The sequence below is a fragment of the Poecilia latipinna genome, unplaced genomic scaffold, assembly GCF_001443285.1.
Source record: "Poecilia latipinna isolate Pla-1442-1.1 unplaced genomic scaffold, P_latipinna-1.0 Scaffold867, whole genome shotgun sequence".
NCBI lineage: Eukaryota > Metazoa > Chordata > Actinopteri > Cyprinodontiformes > Poeciliidae > Poecilia > Poecilia latipinna.
Window position 1 is genome coordinate 303,701 of NW_015113483.1, and position 10,463 is coordinate 314,163.

General features: G+C 36.9%; 1 long non-coding RNA gene across 2 annotated transcripts; it reads left to right on the forward strand.

The window, feature by feature from the left end:
• Positions 1-137: 137 nt before the first annotated feature.
• Positions 138-2,279, forward strand: LOC106957033 (uncharacterized). Of its 2 annotated transcripts, none has more exons than XR_001426877.1 (3): positions 138-1,083; positions 1,203-1,388; positions 1,517-2,279. It is a non-coding gene; the product is annotated as an uncharacterized LOC106957033 (long non-coding RNA). The 2 variants fall into 2 exon arrangements; XR_001426876.1 differs by having other exon boundaries at positions 142-1,083; positions 1,520-2,279.
• The last annotated feature ends 8,184 nt before the right edge of the window (positions 2,280-10,463 follow it).

Here is a 10,463-nt window from a genome sequence, read left to right on the forward strand (position 1 = left end):
CAAACAGTTTTACTAAAATTCAGATTTAGGCATTCCCATTTCATAAACTTTTCAAAATAAAGCAAGAGTGAGTTAAAAGACAAAAAAAAAATTGGAGAAAAATACAATCAGCTTGAAAAAAAAAGCATACTGTTTTTTGTTTTTTTTTAATCTGGCAAACCTGCAAAATATTTTTCTTTTGTTTTAAATCTACAATAATATATGAAAAGCTAAATTATGTGACTGCAATTGTGTTTAGTTTCAGGTAAAATTGAAAACATAATGTAATTTTTGCAAACACAAATACTAAAATGTTTGTGGCCCCTGGGGTTGTTTCAGCTTGACATTTTTGGCCCACATGCCAGAAGGTTAGGACACCCATGGTCTCATATGAAATGTGCTCTTATTTTTTCAGTGTAATGACTGTGATGTTTTCAATTGAATTTCTCAATCATCAAAGTCTTAGTGAAAGATGAAGCAATGTTTACAACCATGAGTTAGCATGATAGGGAGAGAATAGAGTTCCCATCCGCTGAGGTCAGGCTGCCATCCATGCGCAGTGGCAGTATCGTAGTCTATGAGGTTTAACCGAGGCACGATTATTGCTAGTTGAAAACTTTACCCAATACCCCGCCTTGACGACTTGAAATATAGTCGGCAATGGCAATTTTTGACGGTCTCTATGGAGACTGATTTCTATGTAAATGGAATTAATAATTAACTGATAAGTACATAGAAAGTAATGTGTCTTCAGTGATATGTTTTTCAGAATAGTGATGGGCCAACCAGATGACACAGAAACCTCGGCACATTCGCGGAGCAAACAAGATGAAACGAAACCACGTGTCTGTGTGCGTGTCACTTTAAGGAAAACCACGTGACCACTACAGTTCCTGTATCGTTTGGTTGTGAACGCGCCAAATTGCGTTTGTGAAGGAGAAACAGCGTTGACACGTTTGTGGGTTTTTGTTGAATGGAGATACTTCGTGTCCTTTGCTTTGCGTTGGTTTTTGGCTCGTATTTGAATACCGGGATGAATCAACCGAGGAAGAGGAAGTTTTTTCCCCGTGTGGGATCATTTTTGATCTGGTCACGGAGAATAAGGTAAATGATTCCGTTCTCATTTTCGCTTTGTATAATTTTTTTCTTTAGGCTTATTCCAATTTCTTTTTATGGGATATTTGAATTAGTTGACAGGAGATTAACTTTTATTTATATTGTAGGTGAAACGTAAGATTTACTCCCAGGTGCTGCCTTACTGTAAGCGGAGCTCTTCCACAATCCTGAGGCACCGTCGTGCCCGGCATGATGGGGGATGATCCGGTTAACACTCCGTGATAAACCCCGGTGCTTCCAGAAAGCAGGCGATTGAACTGGACCTTCAGCTCAACCATCTGCTCCCAGTTCAGGTTCGTCATGGTTGCTAACTGTGTTTATTTGTATTTTAATGTTCTTGCAAATCACTCCACGTAATTACAATAAATGAGTAACACAGATGCATTTTATTTATTTTTTTTCCTATGACAACCTGTGGCAGCAGCTGAACATGGAAATCGAAGAGAGCAATTCAAACTTCTCCACCGACGCCGTTATCGAGGTACAAAGATGCATCTCAGAGGCGAACACGCCAAGATCACAGGATCCACTACAATGCTGGGAAATGCAGAGACTACAATTACCCTACATTATACAAACACTGATTAAATTTCTATGTATGCCGTCGTCATCGGTGCCTTGTGAAATGGTTTGTAAACGGCGCAATCGCCCAAAGCTGTTACAGCAGCTGATGAAGTCTTGTAGTTTATTTTACATCTGTATAATGCAATTCATAAATGATTTTTCTCTTCAGTTCCACATTTGATGTCCAGCAAACTGTTTTAAGCCAGTTCGCGTTGTCTTGTGAAAGCAAAGAAGACAGAATGTAATTTCATCAACATATAAATTATTTGGATGACCTATAAGTACCGAAATATTTCTGTCTAAAGTCTTCCAGAAGAAATAGGCTCTTATTTTTTCAGTGTCTGAGGTTAGGACCTTGCATATCAATTTGCAGCAGTGGGCTATGCAAACCTACCCGCACAACATTTTGAGTGATATAATGCCATTTTGGATGCCATTTAAGATTTTCATCAACTGAAGATGAAGTGTGTGGTCATATTAGCATTTTTTAGCAATTGTGAATAAAATCGACGGAATGCAAATTGTTGAATTCTTTGGGCTTCGTGCGTCTTCATGTAAGTTATCTTAAAAAAAAAACAACTTTGAGTTATTGTATTTAATAAAGTGAATGTGGAATTGGATTAGTTTGGCGGTTGTCCGTTTAATTATTTTTAAGGTCTAAATTGCATTTCTCGAATTGCAGCAAACATTGGTTTTTAACCAGTTGATGCTTAATATTGTCAAGTTATTTTAAATGTGATTATAATGTTATTGCTGTTTACTCTTCAGAGCTGCTGAATGAAGATGAAGCAATGTTTACAACCATGAGTTAAGATGATAGGGAGAGAATAGAGTTCCCATCCGCTGAGGTCAGGCTGCCATCCATGCGCAGTGGCAGTATCGTAGCCTGTGAGGTTTAACCGAGGCACGATTATTGCTAATTGAAAACTTTACCCAATACCCTGCCTTGATGACTTGAAATATAGTCAGCAATGGCAATTTTTGACAGTCTCTTAGGAGACTGACTTACTTGTAAAAGTTGTTACATATGGCACTCATACAGGGTCAGATAGAGATCTTACAAACTTAAAAAGTAGACTAATGTTAGCTATGTGTGTTTATAAAAACAGGCAGAATGTGTATAAAGAAGTTTAGTAATTATTGTATTTTACTGTGAAAATGTTTGAATCACATTTGAAATGTTCTGTTTTACTTTTAGTAATTTCCCACTGCAACATGAAGAATGAGTAATATTACAGCATCGGTTTAACTTCTATAATACTGTGAGTTTGATCACATAAAACTTTATTTTTCTTATTAATGCTTTCATCAGCGTCTCAGTGTTGATTCTCATATCTGTTCTCTGTGGGTTCAAATGGCCTTAGAAAATAAATGTTCAAATGTTTCCAAACTACTTCCACATTTAAATACGTGACATTTATAAAATTTGGGAAATTCGTCATCACAGCAGCAGAGCTAAGATTTTAGCATTTGCAGACCATTTCAGTAACTTACTCTGAAAAGCTAGATGTATATTTGTAGTTCAATGTGCTTTACATCATAAAAACACAAAAATCAACTATTGAAACATTACCTTTTTGATCAAAGTGTTGGATAGTGTTTCATTAATTATGGTACAAAATCAACTCTAATAAGGTTTAGTCTACAAGGAACTCAGCATTTCAGCTGTTTAACAATTTTCCAGAAGTTTGTTCAAGATGTGTGGCGCATAGAAGCTGAATGCTGCTTCTCCATGTGTGGTTCTGGGGATACCGAATGTTAATTAGTAAATAGATTGTTTTTTCCATTTGCTACAGTTAAAAATAAATATACATTTTGGCAAGATTTAAAGCCTGAAACCGGAATAAACACATATTGTGATACATTGTGCTTCCTAGAACACATGGGGGCGCTCTAGATCCACAATATAGGAGAAGAGACACGCAGAGGAACATCGAGTTGGTTATGCAGAAGGTTAATCATCATTTGAAACTCAGTTTCTTTGTAAATGTTCTAAAACCGAAAATAATATTAGCGCTGCCATGTTTTAGCATCTTACAGAGACATAATTGCTTTGCTATTTAATTAGAAAGAGATTTGCTGTAGTCAATCACCATAGCGGCGGACTTAATCAAGGCTTACCAGCTGAACTCAAAAGACTCTTGTCTCACCCCGATAAGGCTCTCATAACTTTGATGTTTTTGTAAACAGTCTTAATTTTCCTCTTTATTTTCACTCTCACTGTTTATGAAAGTGAAAATGAAGGATTTAATGTCATGGTATGAAATCAGTTTGCCTTGCTAAACACAAATATATATATATATATATATATATATATATATATATATATATATATATATATATATATAACACACACACACACACACATATATATATATATATATATATATATATATATATATATATATATATATATATATATATATATATATTTTTTTTTTTTTTTTTTTACACCAGCCTGCAATTTCTCAGTTTCCAAGTAGTGGTCTTTTGATGTGCTACTTTGCTAAATGTATTTAGCGTGCTGTCGTTCATAATGAGTCATTGTTTCAGATGTTGGAGTGCGGTTATAGAAAGCCATCTGTTGGTTGTTTCTCCCCAACTTCAGCACCATGTCTGTGAAAAAGAAACTGGAGCAACTGGTCATCTTCATCCAAAGTGAAATAAGAGAGAAGAAGAAGAGAGATTTATATTTCCCTAAATTACTCAGAAAGACTTTTGCATTGAATTTTATGGCAATCTGGGAAGCATTTTCCTTGGCTTGCCCTCTGTCATGTAGACCCATAGAGCAACGATCAGTGAATCTTTTAAGTGTTATATATTTTCTGTGTGTGGTCCTCTTGACCCGATTATGACCCGGCGGTCGCTCCACGTTCGGGATGTAATTAGGGTTTCAGTAACATGAGATGAAAATAGACGGCTCTTTTATTGGGTCAGTGTCTGATCTTTTTGAATTCCTCGGCTGTCCAGAGCGATATGAAAGATACGGCTCTCCTCTGCGTAAACAGGAGCCTAATAAATGCCAAAACATAAACAAATACACAGCACAACACGACAGGACTTGTTCCTAGGTAACCATGTGACAGTGCTCAGGATTGCTATGGAAACCAGAGTATCCTCCCCCCCAACACCCCCTAACTCTTTCTAAATCTCTGTGTCGCTCTCTTCCTCTCTAATGTCTGTTTGAAGATATGTGATAAGCTAATGTGTCTTAACTTCAGCATTTCACTTTTGATTACTCTTAAAGTTTATTTTTCTGGAGGCAGCAGTACTCACTGAGGAATTCACAAATGAAAACCTGCTTTTCATTACAAAGAATAATAACTTATCATAATGTTGAACTCTGTGACAAAACCGAAGCTATTTAATTACAGTTTGTATATATATATATTTTTTCTTCTGATGTCTGTTCAGTAAGCTAATGTACAGTCCGCTTTTAAAGCTGGTGTCGTATTATCTCATTGTTTGTTTTTCGTCACAGTGGGTGTTGCATTTCCATTTTCTAAATATAAAACCACACTTGTCTTCAAAGACTAAAAAGATCACAGCCGACTCTATTTAAAACGCAGGTGCAAATTCTAAAAGGGATGCTTTGATTAGTGGCCAATTATGAACTCCCTTGTTGCTTCACCTTTTGTAGCAGGTCCTCTCATTTTTGTTCCCTCTGCCGATTCTTTTGTGGGGGCGGAAGGTATTTTAGGGAGACGGCTAATACATTTAGAGATCACATGAGTGAACAGGAAACTCCAAAGTTATTTAACAAACCCAATTAAAGTTGTTGCAGTCCTCCGAAGCTATCTGCCTTTTTAATCTCTGTATGGTGTACAAGGGATTGCCCCCAATTAGTTGCCATCTGTGACACCATGACATGGAAAGCAGCTATCCTGATTGTATTTCAGCCTCAATTACTCTGTAAAGCTTACAGGCAAGCCAAGGAAAACTGGTCTCTTCCACTCTTTAACACTTTTTTGGAATGATTTCTTTTCCCTTTTAAGTTGTCTATAAAGTGTGGTGTTTGGTTTTGGGTACAAGTGCTCCATTTCTCTTACATTTGGCACAAAAAGGCCTGGCTGCCTTATTAATGAAAGCAGTTTCTGCCTTTCAAGAATCTAGTGTAACCTTCCAGGTCCCTATAAAGCCATTTGTTTTAAACATCAACAGAATTTGTTTGCATTAGGAAGGAAAAAAAAAACAAAGCATACTCCAGACTAGTAAGAAAAGAAGCTAACTGGGCTTAGCATAAATGCTAAACAAATGGCTAAATATAAAACTATAACTTGCAAGCATTCTGGACTGAACTTCAATTACTTTTGGTTTATTTTTATAAAATGGATGTATCTTAATTGTTATTTTGCTGAGTGGTGACAGATGAGGTGTGAGGACAGATGTAGCTAGCCTACAGAGTTAGCTACATATAGGCTAGCTAACTCCGCTGTTTGACATGAACACTTCCTTTCTTTTGTTGGATTAAGTCCCCAAAAAAATTCAAGTTGCCTATAGAGTTTACTTTTCCATTGATCCACTGTCTGCGCGGCAGACAATGGTTTACGATAACTAAACTGTTATTTTTATTTCCTTTCAGCTACATTTGTTCCTATGGTCTACAGCAACAGTGCTCGGTGTGAAGCGTTTTCCACGACTAGATACCTTTTTTGTTGAAATTATTTCTTTTGCAACACATTGGTTTCAGAAAATAAAAGGAATAAAATTAATTTGGAGAAAAACAAAAACAGATTTTATTACAGAACAGTCTTTTAGCATGTATGGCCAAGTTTTTAATGGACGCTAACATGCATTCTGAACGACTACATCAACCTGTGACTTTCGTAAACCATTAGAAGGTGTTGTGTTTGTTTGAATGGTTGATCTTAAGTGTAAAGTAGCTGAAATGTACAAAGTTTGCAAACTGCATCATGATTCAAGACATTGGTTTAGCTTGTTGGTCTCGTACAGATCGATCGTGTCTGTGGGAAATGCTGTTTCAATTAGAGATGCATTGATCTACTCCTTGTGTTGTGTTCATACAGTTGGGTAATGTGGCTTAGCAGTAAAGTATACTGACCTGTCTTTAACATCATCCCTAATGATTGACACCATTCTCAGATTCTTAATATTCTGTCTCTCTCCAGGCCACATAGCAACAGACCTGCATGTAGTCCAATGGATTATACAAAGCATTCAAAATAAACATTTTTGTAACTTAATGAGTAAATATCTCATCAGTGTCACGCAGAAGACGCGTGCCGTCTCAAAAAGACAATACATGTGAGTCATTGCATATTTTTGTTAAGAAATATCAAAACCCATCATCATGATGACACACTCTGTTGATAAGAGTCATTGTTTATGCGAACAAACTAAAATCGGTGAGAGAAACAACTCGCATGCAGAGCCATCCTCTAGACTCCAATAAAATCTTGTGGCTGATCAAAGCAAAAGCAACACTGTGAACCAACAGCCCATTATTAGCATTAGACAAAAAAAAATGTCTGGCAGCTTTTCCTGATGCTGTTACTGATTATGCTGCTGCAAATTGTTACAAATGAGTTGGAGGTTCCTAGAAGAAACCTATAACATAAGCAGCATCGAGTCGTCTCCTTCAGTTAAGCATAAATGTTAAGGAAAATAAAGCATCAGTAGATCTATAGTTGGCTGTAGTTCTTTGATCAAGAAGACTGTGAAGTGAAGATTACTGACTGCGTATTTGTGCTGACTCTTGAGGAAAATAAAGTTGGCCATACTGGGCAATAAAGGTCAGTCAGTCTAATCTAGTTGAATCATTCAGACCCTTTAGGAATAAAAGTCCTTTGAAATAATCCTTGCCATTCTTTCCTCTAAGTGAAACTATCTTGTGAACTTGCTTTGCTTAAATGAACATTATGTTTTTCTAACGTAAGCTAAACCCAGAGGGTCAATTACTGCCTATATTTAAAGACAGAAGACATATGTTGTGAGTCTGATTGAAGGAGCAGTCTTTAATCGTGTTACTGAACCAAGGACGAATCCAGACAGTTCTTTAATCTTATTTATTCTACAAGAGCAGAAGGTCAAGAGATCTCTAATAGAAAGAAGATATTGACCTTCATTTTGCAACGTCAAATCAAATGCGTTGTCTGACTCTTTCCCTGAGCGTATGTGGCGTATTGTAGAATGAACAAATGTTTGATGTCGTTTTATACAATCTGAGGCTGCAGCATATTTTTTAAGGATCTTACATCGGTGCTTAAAAATACACTTGCACAACAAACTCTAAGCTAAGCTAAGCTCTGTTGTACTCTCGGTGCACTCTCAGATGTGCCAACATGTTTTTCTGCCAAACATCTTTTGTCAGCAAGAAATCACTAATTGGCTTTTCAGTGCAACAAATTAGTTAATGAAGCGGTGGCAGTGATGACAGAAAGGAAACCAAAATTTGGTCTACCAGTCTGTTCTCATTTTTTTCTTATCTTCATTTCTCCGAAAGAATAAATACTGGGAACCAACCGAAAACAAAGACCGCCTACTGGCTGCAATCAAAGACAAGCTAAGTGTGATCCTTTTGAAAAACAAACACTGCAGACTTATTTTGTTTTTTATTTTTGCAGCCTTTTTGTTCCATGGGCTCTGAAAAATGTGCTAACCTCTTTTTGAGGAGCAAATCATGTCTGCTTGTGTGGATATTGATGCGTTGAAGCTACAATACACGGGGTCTCGGATCAGAGCGAGCATTTGTTTTTTTGTTTTTTAATCGCTGGGCTTAGTGCGTTGGAACCGCACAGATATGCGGTCCGTGAATTTAGTGAATGGAAACGATGCACCTCGAGGTTCTGCGAGTTTACTTTAAGAACGCTCACAAATCCTCTGCAAAATTTTACAGAGGTTTTACCAAACCGATCCCGCTGACGTTTGTAAGCTCCTGAATAAGTGGACATTCCCCACATTGGCAACTTTTAACATGCTAAATGTTAATGTAGAGAACAGACCCCGAGGTCTGAATAACTTTTAATTAACCATATAGCTGTGTTTTGACTCTACTGCTCATAAACCTAGTAATTACTGCAGATAGACTTTTCTTGCATTTTTTCCTGTTGTTATCCCAGACTGTGCTAAGATTAATTATACAAAGAAAGATTCGTCATAAAATGAAAAACATTACTGACCACCCTGAGCATCCTCATCATGAAACTGTAATGCAACAGAGTGTCTTCAGTCAGAAGCTTCTTCAGATGTACTGTAATACTGACTGCTATAGGAAGTTATTTCTGCCCCATGCCTCCAACTCTGCAGAAGATTGCATATTCTGGTTTACAGCAAACATTTAATTTCCCTTTAGGATTAATTAAGCATTTTTGAATTGAATAATTTCATAAATTATTGTCAAAGTCGTTTGTCTAACCAACGTTTCGGCAGAAATCACACAATGTGTATGTACTTTAGTTTTTTAACACCCAGTTTTACTGCTTTTCAATGAAAATAAGTTGTCATAACAGGAAGAAGTGTTGAGTCATTAAGTCTGTATGTGTATCAGCACAGTAAATCTGTTAAAAACCATGAAAACATTAAAGCATAAAAACAGTTGGAAAAACTCCGAATTTAATTTTTAACGAGAGTCAGAGTGCGTCTTTAAGGGTTTCTTATAATGTTTAAAATTCCCTTAACAGATCAAATGAGAAAATGCAGATTGTTCCAGATACACAGTCACCTCGGCTTAAACATGCTTCAATATCTACCGAAAGGTCTGAGCCTTTCCCGTTCCCTCTGCTTTTAATTGGATTTCGGTGACAGGAGTTTTTGCCTGTAACAAGCGCAGCTAGACTTTAATCATAAGTAAAGTACACAGAAGTTTTATTTAATGGGGAATTACAGTGTGACCAAACGATGACCCTCCACCCTCACTTTTTACTAATAGTGCAACTCCATGTAATCCTCTGAAAAAAAAAAAACACGTAGTGCGAATTTTGCACTACATTGTATTAAGTTCAGTTTGGATAAGTGTTATACAGAGAGAGAGAAAAAAAGACTCAGCCTGTCTTCTGAACTTTTCCAAAATCATTTCATACAAACTTCTTCTTCCAGGAGACTAAAATCCTCTGGAAGTATTTCTTCCACAGATTTAGACCTTCCGAGGTATTCTGACCCTCTGAAATGAGACTGAAATTTAGGAAGAGCATTTACTGAAAGCAGTGAGCTATGTCCCGTAATCCCTTAGAAAATGGTTGATTTAAAACCCTTTTTCCCTTTTTTTTTTTTTTTTTTCCCCAGAAGAACAGCTCGACTCCGGTCACAGCAGTCAGTCTGTGGAAGTGGGCACGCTCTCAGCTCACACACAAATAAGTGAAATACAGAGAATCATTTCTTACAAATATTAATATGTTATTAACTATCAGTCTAGGTTATTGTGCTACTTAATATGAGCTAAAATGAAAGAGGGGAAATAAAACAAACTATCACCTAGAGAGAGGTTATCCCAACCCACGTTGAATTGTCCTTACTGGAAGTTACTGCATCCTGCTGCTGCTTTAAAAATGGGAATATATGTGAATGTTATGTAATATATAAGTGCTTAGAGTGGCCGGTAATACTAGAAAAGCACTATACATGCTTCTAAATATGCATTACAGATCACACAGTCTGCTGGTTTTCTTCATAAACCGCTCAACTCTGTCGGGAGTTTATTACTTTGTTAAAGAGCGTAACTTGAACCCTGTTTTAAATCAGAAAGACCTCAAATTAAACAAGAGTTCAGGCCCGGTTGACGAACACCATGGTTGTTGTTTTCATTTCTTTTGGCTGTTCCCTGCGCGTCTCGACCGGTGGCTCTGCTC